Source organism: Microcaecilia unicolor, chromosome 3 (genome assembly GCF_901765095.1).
Source record: "Microcaecilia unicolor chromosome 3, aMicUni1.1, whole genome shotgun sequence".
Lineage (NCBI taxonomy): Eukaryota > Metazoa > Chordata > Amphibia > Gymnophiona > Siphonopidae > Microcaecilia > Microcaecilia unicolor.
This window is the reverse complement of record NC_044033.1, coordinates 50,971,987-50,994,886: the sequence shown is the minus strand read 5'-3', so window position 1 is coordinate 50,994,886 and position 22,900 is coordinate 50,971,987. Positions and strand designations below refer to the sequence as shown.

Here is a 22,900-nt window from a genome sequence, read left to right as displayed (position 1 = left end):
TGGCGCAAAATACATCAATCAGGCTACTTAAACATTCCCGTCTACATGATCATGTCACTTGTCTTCTTATATAGCATCACTGCCAACCTATCAAATACAGGATCCAATTGAAACTTTTGACCTTGACTCGTAAAGTTCTCCACATGCTGACTCCATCCTATCTCTTTTCTTTGATTTCTCCATATACACCAGATCAAGCTTTGCACTCCTTATCAGGACATTGTCTAGCAAATTACTCTTGGCTTGAGGCCACAAAACATTCAACCTTCTTTTGCCTTTCACCTTTCTTGTGGAATGCGCTACCATCGCCTCTGAGATTTGAAATTTCTTGTAGGAAATTTAGGTCCCTATTAAAGGCTCATTTATTTTCTCAGGCCATTTCTGGTGTCTCAGTTGGAAACTAACCTAGTCACTGCCTCCTGGATTTGCTGCTTCAGCATTATCTTTTATGATTTTATCAAGTCCTAATTACTATTTTTTTCTGACTTTCTGGAGTTTTGTTTGGTGGACTGATTCAGTGGACAGTACGGTACTCTTATTTTATCCTGCCCTTCTCCTCCTCTCTTGCTCTCTCCTCTGACCCAACCCTCTAATACACTTACCTGTTTTTAGGATATCCTATTAGGAATGGCATTCTACTTTATTTTCTTAGACAAAGATGCACACTGCTTTGATTTGTAGTGAAAGGTAGTATATTAAGAGACTTTTTGAACATTAACCATCAGGGGTGTAGCCAGACAGCAGATTTTGGGTGGGCCTAGGCAAGAAGTGGGTGGGCACCAAGGGTTCTTCCCCCTCCCCCATCTACTTAAAAAAATATCTCAGCTGACAGGAAAACACTGCTCTCTACCTTGGCAGCCTGCAGCAGGTGTGTGCTGAAAACTGAGCATGCGTAGGTGCCAGTATCGGCAGCTTAGGAAGCCCAGACTTCTGAAGTGGAGAGCAGTATTTTCAGCACCATCAGGAGTACGTCTTCAGCTGGCGGAGCTTGAGATCCCCACCAGCTACCACTAAATGTGTGCTGCAGTTGGGTGGGCCTGAGCCCTAAGTGGGTGGGCCCAAGCCCTCCCAGGCCCACCTGTAGCTACGCCACTGTAACCATGTGTAGCTTTCACATTCTGTAAGTCACATGTGTACATGCGAGTGGAGGCGTAGCATAGTGGCTAGTGGAGTGAACTTTGATTTTGGTGAACTGCGTTTGACTCCCACCGCAGCTCCTTTTGAGTCAGGGCAAGTACCTGTATATCAAACATATAAACGGCGAGTGACCGTACTCACCGCAAATGCGCAGTAGAGACCTTCTCTGCCCCGCCCCCACGTCAATATGTGATGACGGGGGGAGGGGGGCGGGACAGAGAGGGAAACTGCGAGGGAGGGAGGGAACCGCTGACGTCGCTACCGCTCCCCCCCCCAAGGTAGCCGCTACCGCCCCCCCCCCCCCCCCGGAGTCGCCACCCGCCCCCCCTTCACCCGGCCCGGGCCCTCTCTTCATTATTCAACTTACAGCAGCGCCGAAACAGCAGCAAGCAGCTCAGCTTCAGCTCCCGTCGGCCTTCCTTCCCTGCCTGTGCCCCGCCCTCGCCGACGTGACGTCACACGAGGGCGAGGCACAGGCAGTGAAGGAAGGCCAACGGGAGCTGCTGCTTGCTGCTGTTTTGGCGCTGCTGTAAGTTGAATAACGAAGAGAGGGCCCGGGCCGGGTGAAGGGGGGGAGGGAGGGGGAAGGAAAACCCCAATACCAGCCCGTTTTTACGGGCTCAACTGCTAGTAATATATAAACTGTTTTGATTGTAACCACAGAAAGGCAATATATCAAGTCCTATCCCCTCTCCCTTTCCCTTCCCATACTCCATCTATGTACACACCCCCCTTGCATTTACATACTACGCCATTTACATGAGCTATTGTAAAATAGTACTTAAGTGCCTTGCTGGCACTTTCACAGGTACATTTATTCCATCCATTTACATGCACAAGGGGAGCATAAATACGGGTGCCAAGATTATAGAGTTGCCTACTAATTCAAATGCCAATATAAAGAGCACAACAGTATTGGCTGATAAATAGTAGTTTTCCAAAATATAGGCTGTACAGTCTCCAGAGGAAGCAATAAAAAGGATGTGTGGAGCAGCTGGCAAAGTGATTTCTAGGAAAATGAGGAACGCATGAGATGGATCATGTTCCTGTGTGGTATAATTAGATCCATCAGTTCACACTGACTACGCTCTTCTCCTGGAACATGGGGAGGTGATCCCCAGTCCTGTACTCAATCTCATGGCTTGCCAGGAGCTGGGGATTCCCAGCCATGTGCTGCTAATACCTATTTCTACTGTCAGGCCTATTGGAAGGGATCCCTTAGCTCTGTGCTTATTCCTATTCTTCTTTTGATTTGTTGTATTGCTTTACTGGGGGGGGGGGGGGGGGGGGAACAGAACCAAAGCGCCAAAAAAACTGTAAGAATGAACATTCTCAGAGTGATAATATGTTAACCCATTAGTGCCCAGTATTCCCAAATGTGGGTACAAATATGGGAACATTGGGCACTAATGGGTTAAGCAAGCGAACTATTACAGAATGGTAACTATACACACAGAGAGGGGCCCTTTTCCTAAGCCACATAAGCGTCTATGCGCGCCCAACATGCGTCAAGATGGAGTCACCGCACGGTAATTTCATTTTTGCCACATGTCCGATACGCGCAGCTTTTATTTTCTGCCGCCCATATTGGACGTGTTCCAAGTGGCATTTGGCGCATGTAGGTCATTACCGCCTGGTTACCGCATGAGACTTTACCGCTAGTTCAATGGCTGGTGGTAAGGTCTCAGACCTCAAATGGACGTGCAGCAATTTTCGGCAAAAATTTAAAAAAGGCCTTTTTTACAGGTTCGCCTACACTACTGCAGGCCATTCTTTAGCACACCTTTGTAAAAGGACCCCAAAGTAAACCAAAGCCAGAGGACAACCTGAGAGGAAAAGGGAAAATATGAAAAAAGCAAAAATCTACCTTATAGAGCACTATCAAGAAGGCAGCAGAAAAAAAAAAAACAGCTCGCTACTTACAGGGCCTGGATGCATGATCCGAACATTCATTGCACAGCATCCCCAAGGTGCACTTTTGTGGTAAATATACTTTTATTTCCATGAGAAATGTCACTGCTCTCTGTGGGAGCCAGAAAGGCACAGCAAAAATGAGAACCATGGAAGCTAGAAAATAAAGAACAATGATGGGACCCAGTCACAGAGAGACAATAACAGTGGTAAAAAAAGAAAGAGGAACAGAGAGCCATGGGACCTGGACAGGAATAGAAGGACTGTGATGGCAGCTGGAGACAGCTTTCTTTCCATAACTTTCATGTGTGTATATATATATGTATCGATCTGTCTAGCTGTAGATAGATATTTGTTTGTGTGTGTGTGTGTGTGTGTGTGTATATATATATATATATATATATATATATATATATATATACACACACACACAAACAAACAAACATTGACATTTGCACCTCCCTCTCGCCATTTGCCATTTTCACCATACAAATACTTAGTTTCTCAACTATTCAATAATTGGCCGCACCTTTAGTAACATATTCTAACATCAACAATTTCCAACTTCCATACATGCAACATAAGTTTTCCCACCATACAGCTAGTTGCTGATGAACTAGCTGCTCTCAACGCCCACATTTTAATAACTTCCCATTACAACACTCGCACGCCCCTTGTTGCCACAGGTCATGTTCCTTCTCATGGTGGTGATGCACTTGAGACACCAAAATGATGGGCCTCCACTGAGTTCTCATATCAGCAAATGATCCATAACCATTCCCATTCTTACAACGACACCCAGACCTTTCTCTTAGGATCTGACCCCCAAGGTTGACCCTAGCATCAGATAACTGATTCGGATTATTCTTTCCAATGTGCATCACCTTGCATTTGTCCACATTCAATTTCATCTGCCATTTGGATGCCCAGTCTTCCAATTTTCTAAGGCTTTCCTGCAATATTTCTCAGTCTGCACGTGTTTTCTCAACCTTGAATATTTTTGCATCATCTGCATATTTGATCACCTCACTCGTCGTTCCGATTTCCATATCATTTGTATCATTTAAGATCATCATGTTCCACATTTTCCATAAGAACTACTACTAATCATTTCTATAGCACTATTAGATGCACACAGTGCTGTACATATTACATACAGGTACTTTCCCTGTCCCTAGAAGCCCCACAATCTAAGGGCCCTGTTTACTAAGCCACGCTGTAGGCGTGCTAACTCGTGCGCTAACGATAGAGACACCCATTATATTCCAATGGCTGTCTCTAGCATTAGCATACGCTAAAAAGCTTGCATACCTACAGTGAGCTTAGTAAACAGGGCCCTAAGTTTTTGTACCTGGGGCACCGGAGGGTTAAGTGACTTGCCCAAGGTCACAAGGAGCTGCAGTGAGAATCAAACCCAGGTTCCAAGATCAGAGCCTGCTATACTAACCATTAGGCTGGTCCTCCACACATGAAGAGCCTGAAGGTAAAGGAAAATAACTTTTTTAAATTGAATTTATTAATCATTAAATCAAAACATGAATGATAAGGAAATAAATATTCAAAATATATTAAAAAAAGAAAACAAGCTTTCCTCACATTTAGGGCTCTGTTTACAACGGGCCTTTATAAACAGGGTCCTTAGAATTCTCCAGCCCACATTATGGGATGCACAAGCCCTATGATTAAGTCTCTAACAGCAGGAAACACAGATGGCCCTGTTTACATAGGCGCACCAGCGTTTTTAGCGTGCGTTAACCGTGTACATGCCCATAATATTTCTATGGCCATCTACATGGTTAGCGCATGCTAGCCTTTGTAAACAGGGCCCAGAATAATTAAGCTCCACTCATTCATTCAAACTTCTAGAACAGAAGAAAAAAGAAAAACAAAAAATAAACATAAATCAATTTGAAGGCTCAGCCCTCTCATTCAAAAATCTCTCCAGCTGAAGAGGATCTGCAAAAACATATCTGTTATTCCCTAATGTGACCAAACACCTACAAGGAAATCTCAAAGGGGCCCTTTTACTAAGCCGCGTAGGTGCCTATATGCGCCCAACATGCGCCAATTTGGAATTACCGTGTGACCCAGGTGGTAATTTCATTTTGTACGTGCACCCACTATGCACCCCGGAAAATTTCCGGCACACGGCGCTAACCGGGTGGTAATTGGCATTGTACATGCACTGACGATTACCTCCTGGTTAACGCGTACCGCTAAGTCAATGGCTAGCGACAAGGTCTCAGGCCCAAAATAGGCGTGCTCCAATTTCCATTTTGATGCACGTCCATTTTAGGCCAAAAAAAGGCCTTTTTTTGCACATGCGCTGAAAAATGAACCTGCACGTGTCCAATACACGCGTCTACATCAGCGCAGGCCACCTTTTGGTGCACCTTAGTAAAAGGACCCCAGAAAGAAAATAGCTCCCAAGGCTAAAACTCTAGAGGTTCCTGATTTAGATTGTAAGCTCTTCTGAGCAGGGACTGTCTTCTTCATGTTCAATTGTAAAGCGCTGCCTATGACCGGTAGCGCTATAGAAGTGATTTATAGTAGTAGTAGTAGGTTTTAAAGCCAGAAAAGCTTTTCTACATAACTGAGTAGATCTGGTGATGTCAGGTAAAACATTCATCTCCTTTCCAGAAAAATGTAATTTTTTCTTAGAGAATTGCATTTTAAGAACATGCTTTTTCTGAATTTCTCTCTGAAAAGTATTCACCAATGTTGCATGAGGTTCAATATTATTCTGAGAAGATTTGAAAAATTGTAAAATATCCAAAGTGGGAGAAACTATAACGTCAATGGCTCCATCTTCTGGGTTCACTTGTTTGGCTCCTTTTCTGAGTATAATAAAGATTATCCACCATAAAATTATTCATTAAAGGATACCCCCCAACACTTCTTTCAGGTGCTGCTTTAACAATTCCAAAAGAGCCAAATGTTTTAGGAAGGAAAGTAACTTTAAGAAATTGTAGGATCCATTTACTAAGCTGTGCTGAGAAATGGCCTGCGGTAGTGTAGGCGCGTGTTTTGGATGTGCGCAGAATCATTTTCCAGCGCACCTGCAAAAAATGCCTTTTTTTATTATTTTTGCCGAAAATGGACATGCGGCAAAATGAAAATTGCCACGTGTCCATTTTGAGTCTAAGACCTTACCGCCAAATGCCACTTGGTGCGCGTCTGATACGTGCATCCGAAAATAAAAATGTATTTTTCAGACACGCATATTGGACATGCGCCAAAAATGAAATTACCACAAGAGTTACACGGTAGCTGGGCGGTAACTCCATTTTGGTGCGCGTTGGGCGTGCGTAGACACTTTCTGCGGCTTAGTAAAAGGGCCCCTGTATTTTTTTTCCTTTTATAGAATATGCCAAGAGTTAAATACAGCTCTATGTTAGCATGAGAATAGTTCTGGATACTGTAGCCAAGTTTGGACCTAAGTGCTGTTTAATGCCAAAAGCCAAAACAAACTTAGCTGAGTCTGTTATTAACTTTCCTCATGATTAGATCCCCCTTAGGAAATGTCAGCTTAATAAAACCATAACATTATTGCTTGTTCAAGATTTGTATTTTAACAGAGCTGGTAGAGAACCTCTTTTACTAATATTAGTTATTTTACCTTGTGCCCACGTAAAAGACACAAGGGAAACATCTTTTATAATAAAAACCCTGTATGGAGCCTGGGAACACATAAAGGTCAAGAGTCTCAGGTACAGACGGAGAACACAGCATCTCAGTGCTTTTTCAGAGGGTTTATCCTGGTTTTTTGCCTGTGTATATAGAGTATGCCACATACTCTATATACACAGGCAAAAAAAAACAGGTCCGCCCCGGGTGCACGCTGCTGGAGGGTGCATAGAGCAGCCGTTTGCCTGTTGGCTCCGCTGGTTCCCTGCTCTCTTTGCCCCGGAACAGGTTATTCCTGTTCCAGGGCAGAGGGAGCAGGGAGCCAATGGAGCCGACAGGCGCGCGACTGCTCTCTGTACCCTCCAGCAGCCAAGAATGCGCCGTGGAGGGGGGTGTCATTGTGCCGGGGGGAGCTTGATGCACCAGGGAGGGGGGTGTCATTGTGCCGGGGGGGTGTCGTGCTGTACCCCGGGGGGACGGACGCCGCTGCACCCAGGAGGGGTGCGCAGTGGTGATCTGCCCCGGTTGGGAGCTGACCTAGGATCGCCTTTGTGTATGTGAGAGCTTCAGGGGGTCACTAACTCTTTAGCCTTATCTAAGGGACCCTTTTACTAAGCTGCGGTAGTGCCTGCATTCATGCAGCATGTGCCAAATGGGACTACCGCCAGGCTAGCGTGCCCCCTGGTGGTAATTTCAGATTTGGTGCACACTCATTCCAGTGGTAGAAATTCTTTTTTTTATTTTCCACCGTGCAAGGCGTTTCCAGTGCTAGTTGGCAGTTGGCACGCTCTGAACGGTTACCACATGTGTAGCATGTAAGCTCGTACTGTTAGATCAATGGGTGGTGGTAAGGCTCAGGCCGTAAATGGGCGTGTGCTATTTTTAATTTTAGCGCATGCCCATTTCCCGGCCTATTCAAAAAATGCCCTTTTTCCCAGACATGGTAAAAAAATGGCCCGGCGCGCACCAAAAACACGCACCCACACTACTGCAAGCCACTTTGTACCACGCTTAGTAAAAGGACCCCTAAATGAACTATCATTGTGCTATGTTTTCCTAGTAGGGCTTATCCTTATATTTTGTTTAATTAAGTCAAAGCACCCTGGGACCCAGTATAAATCATACCTTTACTATATTTTTATTTATTTGTTACATTTGTGTTCCACATTTTCCCACCTATTTGCAGGCTCAATGTGGCTTACATGGTACTGTATCGGCTTTCGCCGATTCCGGTATGAATAAATACAAGGTGATATTGTGGTAGAATAAGGTTCATGTGTGATAGACACATTGGGGGATCTTAGAGAGAAAGAGTTAAGTATGTCCATTACGTTCTTTGGTTTCGTTGTGTTCAGATATTCGGGCTTTTATGTTGGGTCGGTGGGGTATGCTTTTTGAACAGGTTTGTTTTTAGTGATTTCATACATTGTTTTTACGGCTTTTGGCAGTGTGTTCCATAGTTGTGCGCTTAGGTAGGAGAAGCTGGATGCATACGTTGATTTGTATTTGAGTCCCGTATTCTGGCTGGCCTCTTGGGCCAAGACAAGGAAGTCTGTGCTGGGAACCTTTTAATGGAAGAATAGTAAATTGAGAATGCAGTTAACTATGACGCAGTCCATGCTGGAAAGGGCTTTTCCTGTCAGCAGTGACTAATGCTTGCTTTGATGACCTTCACTAGCTCACTGCTTATGACTTGCCTTCTTATTGCGATGTGATCAAGAGCGCTATAGATTTCACAGGTTCTGTTATCACTCTTTTGGTGGAGTGGCAGGGTTAGGGTAAGATGTGGGAGAGGGTTGCATTTAATGCACGCAGCTCAATTTTATCAATCAATGATAGTGGTATGAACTGGAGTCATGACATCTGGACATAAATATTGTACTAAAGAGCATATGGTTTACACTTGTAAAACCCTGCAAAAGGTAGATGCCTATTTTATATAGTTATTAATTTCAATTCCACCTAATACCTAGATGGATCACAATAAAAACATGCTTAATATTCATATCAGGACACAAATTTAACCCAGGTACTGTGATGATTAATGGCATTAAATCCCAGTCTTGGCCTCAACTGAGCTGGAAAACCACAAAGGAGAGTGCTAGGTCCAAAAAAATTAAAATCCCCCAACAAACAGTAGATGTGAAACTGAACTGATTTAGTGTCAGAAGATAGTAGTCTGTATAATTACTTTAGAGGGCAGAGTCGGTGCTTAAGTTGTAGCTGAAAAGCTGCTGCTTTGGAAACCACATAAGTACAAACAACCATTGACTCAACATCAGACCTTCTGGAAAAGTCTCTCAATCATCATCTGGGCTAGCAAGAAGCGGGGGTCAGAAGGGTATTCCCTCACCTTCCCTCTACTTCCACCATCACTAACTCCAGTCAACAATTACTAAATATAAATACCCACAAATACAAGGAACATTCTGGAACACAGTGTTCAAGAGGAAGCCATCTTGGATCTGTACCTCACAAAAGTCTTCTTGTAAAGCACTATTGAATAAACAAATCTGCCTAGCCCAGTGGTTTCCAAACCTGGTCCTGGAGGCACCCCAGTCAGTCAGGATTTCAGGACACCCAAAATGGATATTCATGAGATAAATTTGCATGTACTGGCCTAGCCTATCAAATCATCTAAATGCTTAAAAGTATTCCGTGATACTTTAAAAAGATATATAATACTTGGGGACTATTTAATTGTAGAAATGAATGAATAAGCATCTTTCAGACAATATTGACTTATGAATAGTTCTAAATGCCTGACATTTTTACGAAACAAAAATGAAACAGATGCAAAATTCTGAAGGAATCTAACCCCGAGGCACCTTGCAGTGCTCGGACTTGAAAGACAGAAAACATGCATACACATTTGTTTACTGTTGGTCCTGAATACATGTTTTGCTATTTTGCTTGGTTTTCTATTTGTTTGTTTGTTTTGTAAGTATTGCTTTGTCAGATGAAAGCGAAAGAGTTCCAAGATTAGGCCAATTTTTCACACAGCTGTTATTACGAGACTAGTAAAATGCAATCAAATCATTTTCCAAAGTTGTGATTTAACTTTTGCATTTGTTGTTTGTATTCAAATGTAGCCTTGGGGTACCTTTTAGCAGAATTCATGATTTCTCAAAAAGCAGGGGCAGACACTCCACACCCTTTACCACAGGCACGAGACTGGGCGGGAGCAGAGGAAAGCTCTGGGGAAACTCCTTTTCTTACTCATGTCCCAAGTCACAATCAGATCAGACACTCTCAAGAAAAGCCACTATCTAGTCTGAATACTTGTTCGAACAAAAATGAGCTTTACTGATTAAATTCTTTAGGCCAGTTCATAAGACAGCTTCACATTAACACAATGTAGACACAAGCAGATTAACAGAGAATAGTAACATGCTGATCTTTAGACTTTTCACGACAAATTCCAATTTTATCACTAAGGACTCAAATCTTCTTTCTGTAAGGCAGAAAACTCAATGTCTGCTCAGAGTGAGTGGCTTCTCTTGAGCTAGTGGTCAGACTTACAAGCCAACCTGTTTCTTTTTCAGCACTCTTCTGTGTCTCTTTGGTTGACTGAATCTCTTCACAATGATTCTCCAAGCCCTTCTCTGTCCATTCCTCCTCAAGCCCTCTTCCAGAGATCTCATAGTGCAAGAAATGCTGTTGCTCATAGAACAGGCTCCACAGCACCCCAGTCTGGCAACGAGTTCCTGGTTGGTGACATTTCATCACATGATACTTCATTACGCAACAATTCAACTTTGTGTCACTTCATCAGTTCATCACAAGATACTTCATCACTGAGTCAGTTCATCACACGACACTTCACCATCGCAGACATTTCATCATGTGACACTTCATCAAGTATTGAAAATTATATGCACTGAAAACTTGTGTGCTGCCCCCCCCCCCCCCCCCCCCCCCATTTCCCACATCTGTGTCGGTTGTGTGCCTAAATATGAACCTCGGTAACATTTCTCGGTAACATCAGATTTTCATGAGATCGTATCTAGTTGCAGAAGAACAGAAGAACATTACCTGACAGAAAGCTAAATGTACTCAAATATATTCATAGAAATCTTGCCCAGCAAATTTAGCAAATAGATTTACATTTAAAATAGCACATATCACATAAGAAACTTGCTTTCTATCTATTTTTGTTACATTTGTACCCCGCGCTTTCCCACTCATGGCAGGCTCAATGTGGCTTACATGGGGCAATGGAGGGATAAGTGACTTTGCGCAGAGTCACAAGGAGCTGCCTGTGCTTGAAGTGGGAATCGAACTCAGTTCCTCAGGACCAAAGTCCACCACCCTAACCACTAGGCCACTCCTCCATTGTTGCTACTTTTTGAGATTCTACATCGTGCAGGACGTCAGACTCACAGAAACAGAAGCCTGCCCTGTGCAGCCTTCTACATGGAATGTTGCTAATGGAATAGCAACATTCCATGTAGAATCTCCAATAGTATCTATTTTATTTTTGTTACATTTGTACCCCGCGCTTTCCCACTCATGGCAGGCTCAATGCGACTTACATGGGGCAATGGAGGGTTAAGTGACTTGCCCAGAGTCACAAGGAGCTGCCTGTGCCTGAAGTGGGAATCGAACTCAGTTCCCCAGGACCAAAGTCCACCACCCTAACCACTAGGCCACTCCAGGTGAAATAGAATCTTAGGGAGGAAGTTATTATGAACAATGGTTCTAACATAAGCACCTCACAAAACCTGCAGAGTCACAGTTAAAATGCAGCCACATTCACTTAGGGGACATTCTGTGTACGGGCCTGAGATTTTGGCATCAGAACAAATCAGTGCAGAGCGCTATTTTATAAATGGCACTCTGGGTTGGGCACTGTTAGAGTCCATTAAAGTTGGGTGCAGGTATTTATGCCAGCTGAAACCTGCTGGAAGTGCTGGTGGCCAACTCCAGGCATTTTGGCGTGGAAATGGGGCTATTCTGTAATCTCACGTGCAACTTTTAGGAACACCCTGCCACTCCCCTGGGCACTTCCCCTTTTGAGTTGCACACTAGGAGATTTGGGTGCACAAGGTTATAGAATAGGGCGCGGGGAGATGTGTGTTAGATACCTCTGCGGGATTCCCCTCTGAGGCTGCAGGTTTCCCACGGGGACAGAAGCAGCTCTGCGGGGTTCTCATAGGGATGGAAGCAGTTCCTGCGAGATTTCTGTGGAAGTGTAATTTGTGCCTACGCCAGCCTCTCACCTACCAAATACCAAGTTCTTTGACTGCCAGCTCCTCCTCCACTTTGCTTTAACAGCACAGATGCAGAAAGTCTTCCGTTAACCCTCTAACCCTCTCCATTCCCGGGCTGATGCGCAGGCCTCAGCTCAGACACAGACGTGAGCATCAGAGTGCCAGTGAATCAGAGACAAGTCTTACATTTGCACACCAGAGTGTTAAGTTCCAACTTTTGTTCCTTCTTTGCCTGCAGTGCTGCAGCAGCTCGAACCCAGAGAGGGCCCTGAGAGAACCGACCAGAACTTTTTTGTAGGTACCATTAAATTCTTGTGGGGACAAGTGGGGACGGGTTAAAGTTTTGCAGGGCAGCTGGGTACAGGTAAGATTCCAGTAGGGATGGGTTAGATTCCAGCAGGAATTGGCAAGGACAGGTTAGATTTCTATCCTTGTGCAACTCTGTAATATATGTGACAGATTGCAATAATTGATTGTTATCATCAGTTATTTCAGTTAATTGGCTCATAAACTAATTAATTTGCACATGGATCTTCGAGCTGCACACAAATTTTGGCATCAAAATCTCAACACCATATATTAAGTCCAAAGTGCTGTATGTAGGTGAAATACGCACATTAGAGAATAGTAGGTGCATAGCTTGTAAATTGCTTATATATTTTCTGACTGCCAAAGCTAAGCCCTTGAGTACGACTACAGTTGTACACCTTCTTGTCACAATGCTCAGTTTTATATGTGTAACCCTTGGGGTAATTTTTTGAGGCCTTTAAATCGCACCTAAAAAATTGGTGTGGAAAAAAACGCTTAAGCACTATTCTATAAGCTGCGCCTAAAGATGGGGTTTATAGAATAGCGCTTATGCAAGAGGTTGTGCGTAAATTTAGTTACATCCATTCGCACCACCAAATACGTGGTGCAAATGACCCCAACTAAATGTATGCGCAGAACCCTACAGTCTATAATTGCTTGCATAACTGGAATCCATGCCCATGCTCTGCCCCGAAATGCCCGTGACTCTCCTATTTCTGCACCCCCTTTTCTGCCACAGCGCAAAATTTAGGTGTGGATCACAAGCCTAAATTTATACACAAACATGTTAATTGATTTCAATTAGCTCCAATAATTGCTTGTAAAAAAGCCAATTATTGGCACTAATTGGCTTGTTATTCAATTAAAATTACGTGCACAAATTGGGGGATGCCCAAATTTGCACACACAATTTTTGGTGACTTTGGAGGTTTATGTGCATAACACAGAGTTTAAGTGTGAAAAGTCGTGTATAAAAGTACCCCCTTAGAGAGTAAGTAGCCAACTAATTACATGCAGGAACTGCGCGATGCAGTCCTTGATTCTAGAGACTATCTTACTTTACACTTTCCCACCTACAAGTGGAGGAGTGGCCTAGTGGTTAGGGTGGTGGACTTTGGTCCTGAGAAACTGAGTTCAATTCCCAGTTCAGGCACAGGCAGCTCCTTGTGACTCTGGGCAAGTCACTTAACCCTCCATTGCCCCATGTAAGCCACATTGAGCCTGCCATGAGTGGGCAAGCACAGGGTGCAAATGTAGCAAAACAAAAAGATAGTTTATAAATCTGTTCTAGCAACTGATTTTTCCTATCTGGGCACAAAATAGTGGAATTTACTACCTAAAAAAAATTAAACATAAATTTAACCACCTACAGTTCTAAAAATGTTTGAAATCACATCTCTTTAATCAATTCTTATCCACATAAAAGGCTGCTTTAACTTCCTTTTAGATCAATTATAAAAGATGTTTACCCTTAATCTAACTTTTGTACTACTCACTTGAACACAGTACTTCACCAATTTATCTGTACTCCTACATCAATTCATAATTCAACTCAGACTGTATATTATCCAGGATAATAATCCTATAAGGCATTGTTTCATTATTATTATCTCATCTTCCACTGTAATAATAATTGATATGCTTTTTATTCAATGTTTCTCTTATACTTCAGTTCACCTTCAAACATTTTCTCTATCGATTAATTACTGTAAGCCACATTGAACTCAAGACTCCTTGGGATAATGTGACATATAAATATCATAAATACATAAACTATATTTAAGTGGAAAGAGCATTGTTCTGTGTCTAGATATGAGCCTTGTGTGCAAGAAATTTTAGCAAGGTTCATATTTAGGATCGAAAGAACAGGTGCCGATGTGTGCTGTAACTTCTGGTTTCCTCTGGACATATGTACAAAGAGGTTGTGATTACCAGCACGCTCTCCCCATTTGCCACAAGTTTTCTGCACGTATAATTTGAATGCATTAAGCTTGAATATAATGAAGTGACTGTGATGAAATGTGGAGTGGCGAAGTTGGCCTAATGGTTAGTGTAGTGGGTTGGGGGACTGGGTTCAATTCCCGCTGCTGCCTGATGGTCAGCAGTGGGTTAAGATCCTGAGGAACCAGGTTCAAGTCCCTCTGTAGCTCCATGTGACCCTGGGCAAGTACTACTACTACTACTACTTAACATTTCTAGAGCACTACTAGGGTTACGCAGCGCTGTACAAGTTAACAAAGAAGGACGGTCCCTGCTCAAAGGAGCTTACAATCTAAAGAACGAAATGTCAAGTTGGGGCAGTCTAGATTTCTGCTAGTATTTTAGAACAGGATCTGGCAACGTAGAGCCTATTCTTAAATACCTCCAGGAATGGATATCTGCACAGATTACATATAGCATCAGGGTCCATTATATAAGCATCAACATCTAATATATCAGTGGGGTTATCATAACAAAATAAGGGCCCTGTTAGCATTTTTAATGTGCCTACAATTAACGCACACGCTGTGTAGGTGCCTATAGGGATATTGTAGGCATGTACACGGTTAATGCGCATACATGGTTAATGTGCATTAAAGATGCTAACGCGCCTATAACGCGGCTTAGTAAACAGGGCCCTAAATTTTTACATGCCAACACCTACATACGTGTTTTAATGTGTCATAACATAGATATATGTCAGCCATTTCAGAAACATATGATTTCCAAAGCTGTCACATAGTTTGATATCTTTTGCCAGTTTTACTTACAGCTAGAGGGGTCACAAAAAAAACACTGGCGGATTAATGGGGAGACCACCCCTAATCCTTCCAATGGAATGCTGCGTTAGTGCTTACCACTGCTTTGTAAAAAGGCCCCTTTAGCAGTTATTTTTTTTATTTTGGAAAGTTCTGAAAACCTGGTTATTTAAAAGATATTTGTCATAGATATTTTATGTTCACATTTTTAAAATGTATTTTATGATGATATCACATGTGTATTTTCCCAGGTGTACTTGGTTCCTTTTTATGTAACCCACATAGAACTCATAAGGTATTTGTGGAATACAAGCATTGTATATATCGCTATACCCACACTAGCCCACTCCTCAAGTCACTTCACTGGCTCCCTGTCCGCTTCCGCATACAGTTCAAACTTCTCTTACTGACCTTTAAATGCATCCATTCTGCAGCCCCCCCCCCATTACCTCTCCACTCTCATCTCTCCCTACATTCCTCCCCGTGAACTCCGCTCATTGGACAAATCTCTCTTGTCGTCCCCCTTCTCCTCCACGGTTAACTCCAGGCTTCGTCCCTTTTCCCTTGCGGCACCCTATGCCTGGAATAGACTTCCTGAGCCTGTACGTCTAGCTCCATCTCTACCTGTTTTCAAATCTATGCTAAAAACCCACCTTTTCACCACTGCTTTTGACTCCTAGCCACTACTCAATTTGCCCTCCCCTTGTTCCTTCTCACCCAGTACTTCCCTTGTCCTTAATTGTTTTGTCTGTCTGTCTTATTTTTAGATTGTAAGCTCTTTTGAGCAGGGACTGCCTCTCTCTATGTTGGATGTTCAGCGCTGCATGCGTCTGGCAGCGCTATACAAATAATAATAATTGTATTAGATTAGAAAACGAGCAACTTTCTAAAACTTAGATGTCCCCAGGAGCAGATGTAAATCCTGACGTTCATGTCAGCGGACATAAACATGCATTCCCCTTCTGAAATGTGGGACAGACCATGACCTGTTCCTATATGCACATATATGCACTTTTGGCCATGTGTATCCCAGCTTTCTAAAAGTGAGATTTAAACATCTATTAAATATGCATTTATTTATTTATTCATTAGGATTTATTTGCCACCTTTTTGAAGGAATTCTCTCAAGGCGGTGTACAGTCAAACATAAGCAATAGACAATTACAGCAGTAAAAATATTCAGATAACAATACAAAGTGTGGCAGAGTATACTACTTACAATGTCAACACAATACGTAATAAAACATTTTTAACAGACAGCGTAGGGTATGGAAGATAAACGGGCCCTTTTTACAAAGCCGTGGCAGGGCTAACATGCAGGAAGTGCATGCCAAATCACCACTACCGCTGGGGTAGCGTGCACACCCAGCAGTAATTCTGAGTTTGGTGCGCGATGGATCCTGAGGTAGAAAATATTTTTCTATTTTCTACAGCAGGGGGCGTTCTCGGTGGTAACTGGCAACATGGTCACTGCATAATTACCACGCAGGTCAATGGCTGGCGGTAATGGCTCAGGCTATAAATAGGTGCCTATTTCCCAGCCCATTAAAAATGGCCTTTCTCCCAGACACGGTAAAAAGAGGCACAGCGCACACCACAAAGATGCGCCCACACTACCACCGGCCACTTTTTACCACGGCTTTGTAAAAGGACCCCATAGATAGGTAAGAGGAGTTAGAAAATGAGGGGACTAATTTAAAGAAAGTTGCACATGAGGTCAGAGAGATGATTAAATATTATCTCAGCTAGGGTAGGAGTGGATAAACATGTCCTGCTGCAGTATATGTAGCCCGTGTCACCACATGTGTGTGTGTGGCCTGGTACATCTACATGTCTAAATGTTGGTTTCTGCAAATCCAAAACACAAATAGAGCTTCTTAAAAACAACTGCTTTTATTTACACATACCACTGTTTGATTTTATATATTATTTCACTTGTGTAGATGAGAGAAGAAAAGCGGCAGAGGTTGATTGTGTATGAAAGTGTTCTGCACTAGTCAGATGTCTCAAGAGTTTAAGTGCCAAAAAAAATTACACTTCTAATAAAATGCTTGTTGCAAACTGTTCCCTTTCTGATATTCCTCTTCAGTTTTATGAAATGAATGCCCAGCAACAGGGGGGGACAAAGGATTTATGAACTGTAATAATGATTTCTGCTCTAAAACAGCTTGTGCTAGTGCTAATCAATACTTTTGATTAAGCAGTAATCCTTCACCACATGCCCAGTTCTCTTTACGTGAAGTATTAAAGACACAGGTCAAAAAAGGCATTTAAACCTGTACTGTATTAACACTGTTCTATAGACAGACTGTTCCTCGTGTTTGAATAACTCTGATTAACTATGAATGTACCAGTAAAGGAAAATAGCTGGAGAAGGAAATTATCCTTATTTGGGGAATAAAAAGCAAACAATCAGTAGCAGGAGCATGGCCTTAAGCACTAAATAGATCTCATTGACCTCCGTTTGCAAGAAATTAGAATTTCATCTCTTTGATTATACATCCGCAGGCTGTTTAGACCTCAACTTCCCAAGCTATGGCCTGTTCTGCATTGATTGAGTGAGATAAACTAAAAGTTGGAAGAATATACCAATTTACTGGGGGGCCCTTTTACTAAGCCGCGTAAGCGCTTACGCATGACCAACGTGCGCCAATTCCAAGTTACCGCCCGGCTACCGCATGGCCCGGGTGATAATTTCATTTTTGACAGGCGTCCAATACGCGCGCCAGAAAATATTTTTAGTTTCTGGCACGTGGGCGGTAATCGGCATTTGGACATGAGTTGACCATTACCGCTCAGTTAACCCGTGAGACCTTACCTATAAGTCAATGACTGGCAGTAAGGTCTCAGACCCAAAATGGATGCACACCAATTTTCATTTCTCTGCATGTCCATTTTTTGTGTCCCCCCCCCCCCCCCCAAAAGGCATTTTTTACAGGTGCACTCAAAACACTCCTACACCACCACAGGCCATTTTCAGCGCCCCTTAGTAAAAGGGCCATTTTCAGCGCCCCTTAGTAAAATCCTGGGTTGCTTCAGGATTTGGACATCCATATGTGAGTAATGTTCCACTGGCAAGAATAGTATTGTCAGACATCAAAAGGCAATCCCTACTGTTATGGCGCATTGAAGCCAGGGGCTTAGCTAGGTGGGGCCATGGGCCCCCACAGATTAAGCCCTGGCTCCCTCTACATTTGCTCCCCCTGCCGCCGCCCCTTCCCATCGTCACCACCACTCCCCCGTCACTGCCGCCGCCAGGGGAGGGTCGGCGGCGGTGGGGGGGGGGTTCCAAAGTGGCGGGGGGATCAGCGGCTGAGGGAGGCAGGCTAAACAGTGCCCCCCACCTCAGGCTCTGGACCCCCCTCCCACCGAGGTCTGGCTACGCCCCTGATTGAAGCTACAACAAAACAAAATGATCAAAGAAAGAAACATAACCAAGCAAAAGCAAAAATCTGAAACCAGAAGCAAGAGATTTTGGAACCCAATCAAACACCAAATTTAGAAGACAAAGAAATTGGATAGGCATATGATACATCTACCTTGTGTGAAATAGAAAACAGTTTTAATCCCAAGGACATTTATCTAAAACCTCCTATGACTTGAAATGACAAGATGAAAAACAGATATGCCTAGCTGACACATGTTTCCATCAGAAATTAAATATGCCACAAGGGAATGTTAATGAACTTGCATACACCAACAAATTCATCATTACTTCAATATTACAATCTCCTGTTATCATTAATTTATTTTACAAAAGATCATGCGGCCAGGAATGCCAGCTGAGAGCTGTTTGTTAAAACACTTTTGGGAGAATTTGTAGAACATTTGAATTCAGTGCAGACATTGAGTGGTGTGATAGAAATAATACATAGTTCCTATTTCTGCTCACTAGTTTCTATTGTAGCTCCAGTGAAATTGTTGTGCCATTTGGTAAAAGGCCTTTGACGGCAGAGGCACTAAATCAGTTTGGGTTTTTTTTTTCATTAAGACCAGTTCGTTATGATTTTTTTATGTTTCAATCATTTAAGAAGAAAAGTTAACATCATCATGTATGAACGTCTGATATTTTCCCCCCATGTGGCTAAACTAACACATAGTCCTTCTACCCCAACAAATAGGACTTAACCTTCCCTCCCATTCCCTTCCCCTCCCCCCTTTTGTTTCCTTTGCTATGGCATCAAATGAACATAATAACGCAGGGTACAGGGCAATATCTAGAAGTTTAACAGTCTACTCCTGGCAGTTGGAGTCAGAGTATTCCAAAAGGGAGTCCAAGTCAGTTGGAAACGCACTCCAGTCTTCGTTTTAAAGTCTGTAATTCCCACCCTCTCTATTTATGATTTTTTTTAATCAGATTTTTGCCCTTGACAATGAAACAAATGCTGATTGCAGAACTTTGAAGCCACCTGTTATTTTTGTGGGTGATGATTGTTGCAGCAATTCCTTTAGCTGAAAGACAAAACAATGAATTAGTGAAACAACAAACTGCAAATAGTACAAGTTCCTTAGGTTTGGTCAAACCTAATTGCATATCTTAAGGTGGCCCTACCTGCTTCTGGCCTTTTCAGCCAATTTGTTCATTTCAGCATTAAGTGCCACCCACTTAAGACAATTCAACCAATCACCTTTTCACTTCCAGTGTCGAGCCCCACCTCAGCCATGCCCCTTCCACCACAGCCATACCCATTTGATGATATATCCAAGATGGTGGCCGCCATGGTTCCACCCAAGGAGGTTAGATTGAGACAGGCGATGGCATGAGCCTATCTTGCCCATTATGTGGGCTGAAGCTAGTAGGCAGAGCTTGCTGACAGTAGGCGGACCTAGCCACCATTTTAATTCACCCAAAACAATAGCAAACGCTGTTGAAAACAATAGCAAAAGATTATTAGCCACATTGAGCCTGCAAAGAGGTGTGAAAATGTGGAATACAAATGCAATAAATAAATAAAAAATAAATATTAGAAACTAGTAAAAAAGGCCCGTTTCTGTTTTAAAGGAAACGGGCGCTAGCAAGGTTTTCCTCGGAGTGTGTATGTTTGAGAGAGTGTGTGTGAGAGAAAGTGAATGTGCGAGTGTGTGTGTGTGTGACAGAGAGAGAGTGAGACTGGGTGCGAGTGGGTGTGAGAAAATGAGAGTATGTGCCAGGGTCCCCCCTTGCTCCCAGTTGCAGGGGGGTCCCCCCTCCCTCCCTCCCTCCCTCCCTCCCTCCCACTCAGTTGCGGGGTTGGTCGCCCTCCCTCCCTCCCAGTTGCAGGGTCTGTCTGTCTCCCCCCTCCTTTTGTCCTCCACGTTTTAAGGCACTGTCTGTCCAGTTGAAACAGCTTTAGACTTGTTTCAGATGGAACAAAAATTGAAAAACAACAATGTGAAGCAGCAGCTCCTAGGGTTGCTTGTTTTTGAGTGTATACCAATGACGGCTGCGTAGGGGAGTGGAAACAGAGATTAACCAATGGGCTTCCTTGCTTACCATAGACTTGCTTTGCTCACTTCCACTCCTATCTATTAAACATTCTGCAGCATATCATAGGTTTGCTTGCTTTGTGACTTCACCCGAGGTGCAGCCAATCAGTGGGATTCATGACGTCAGTTTGATCTACAGCACCTAGCAGACCACGGTTTCAGGCAGCTTCAGAATGTTGGAGGTGAGAATTATTATATAGGATAAGAGAATGATTATGCGTGGTCCATCTGTAACAAGTCTAAAGCCTCTCCAGCTGAATAGGCAGTGTATTAAAAGGTGGAGGATAAAAGTTTTTTTTTACTTATTTGACAGATTTTATATTTATTTGAAAGCTTCCCATATCTAGATATGTATCATGATATACAATTAATATCACTACAATTAAATATCACTAAAACAGCTTTAAAAATTATTGTAGTTGGTAGAAACAGCAGTAATAAACTCTTTATTTTGTGCTTATTTTTCTACACTGTTCTATACAATACAGTAATACATGGCCAAATCTATCTTGTTTCCTAATAGGTTCATCTTAACTGTTGTAATCTGCCTTGGGAAGCCTTGTGTTATAAAGATGGAATATATTGTATAAGTAAAATTAAACTCTCCTTTCAATGGGGTACATGAAATCACATCTTCACTTCATCTCTTTAGTAGAAGTTTACATTTTTGATACACAAGTGGAGGAGTAGCCTAGTGGTTAGTACAGTGGACTTTGATCCTGGCGAACTGAGTTCAATTCCCACTGCAGCTCCTTGTGACTGTGGTCAAGTCACTTAACCCTCCATTGCCCCTGGTACAGAATAAGTACCTGTATATATGTAAACCACTTTGAATGTTGCTGCAAAATACCATAGAAAGGCAGTATATCATTTTCATTCCCTTTCCCTATTCTGTTTTTGAGCTTGTTTCAGGGACAAGTGGTTTTATAAGTCAAAATAATAAAAATAAATATTTTTGTTCATGCAGATCTTTCATCTGTTTAAACATACCTAAATGGGCTATAAGCCCCTAATGCAGTCCATTGGTTTTCTTATATTTTGTTCTTGTGCTGACTTATACTGTGCCGAAGCTGAAAACCCTTCTATCTGGTCGATAATAAAAATAACTCATAGTGAGCACTTTCCACCCTAAAAGGTGGATAGGCAGTGCCTTAAAATGTGGAGAATAAAGGATTTTATTTTTTTACATTTATATCCCACATTATCCCAAGCAAACGTGGGTTCAATGTGGCTTACATTTGAAAATACAGTGAGACAGAATAATAGAATTCAATAACATCATGGGAGCAAGTAGATGGATAGGTCTGAAACATTTAACAAAGTTGAGATTAGTATATATTCCCACCTGGGCATTTAAAAGTATGTCCTATAATGATGTTGCATGTTCAGAAATCTTAGCTATATGTATAGACAGTTATTCAAACAAACACTCTGGCATCCATACACACATTGGAAAAGTAAACAACAACTTCTGTACAGAGTACATCCAAAACTTAATTTTTATTTCCTCATTTCCATCTTCCAAAATTCTAGACAGCAAATGCACAGATTAGTAGGACCCAAAGCAGTCCAAAACAAGTAAAGTCAGAAACAACACAGTTTATGCCTAATTGTTCAACCACCCTCAGGATTCACCTTTGGGTCTGAAAAGCAATACCATGTGCATGTAAGGTCTGTTTAAATGAATTAAATCAATCAAAGTTTAAAGCAAGTGCCCATAATATGTAATACTTGGTAGCAATAATGAAACAGTGATGGAATATTATTCACACAGCAGGCTGTCAACAGATTTATTTTCCACTGAACTTAATTAACTTTGTATGAGCTTGGCAGCTAATAGTGTGCTAAACTGGACAATGTTGGCACATTTAGACTGATTCTGGACAGAACTTCTACATGAAGGAAGCTCTTCTCTTTTTATTCAATTCATCTCTGTGAAATAGTAGTAATTAAAAAAAGCAAGTGCATTTTTACAATATACCACTGCATTCCACAAAACAAAAGGAGCAAGTTCCCACATACCATCTTTTTTTTTTTAATGTATGCACAGGAAAAAAAAAGATGTTAAATGCTCCCAGGTTTCAACCTAATTAATGTTTAAAAAAAAACTTTGTACTTACAAATAATAACTCTGATTGTTAAACACCTGATTCTCATAACATACCTGTTTTGGTGGCCCTTTACTAGATGAAAACATCTCTGTATGAATACAGGGAGTCCCTATAACCAGCCTCTCCCAATGACACAATGATTATGATTTTGAACTAATTACTACTCTAACCGATGAAACCAATACTTCCTCTTTGTATATTCGTATGCTGCACAAGCCAGCATGTTTGAAAATAAAAGTGAGATCAAATAAAAATGCTACCAACAGTAAAGAACGACAACATGGATGCAGCAGCTCATAGTTTTGTTTGCTTTGTTTTGGGTGTACGGGGATGAAGGCTGCATGGGTGAGAGGAAAAGGGAGCAACCCTCATTGGCTTCAGCTTTTTG

At 42.3% G+C, this 22,900-nt stretch overlaps 1 protein-coding gene across 4 annotated transcripts in view; it reads left to right on the top strand.

Moving 5' to 3' along the window:
- Positions 1 to 22,900, top strand: part of SLC8A1 (solute carrier family 8 member A1) — an 879,594-nt gene that overhangs the window by 615,495 nt on the left and 241,199 nt on the right. The gene's annotated exons all lie outside the window — the stretch shown is intronic.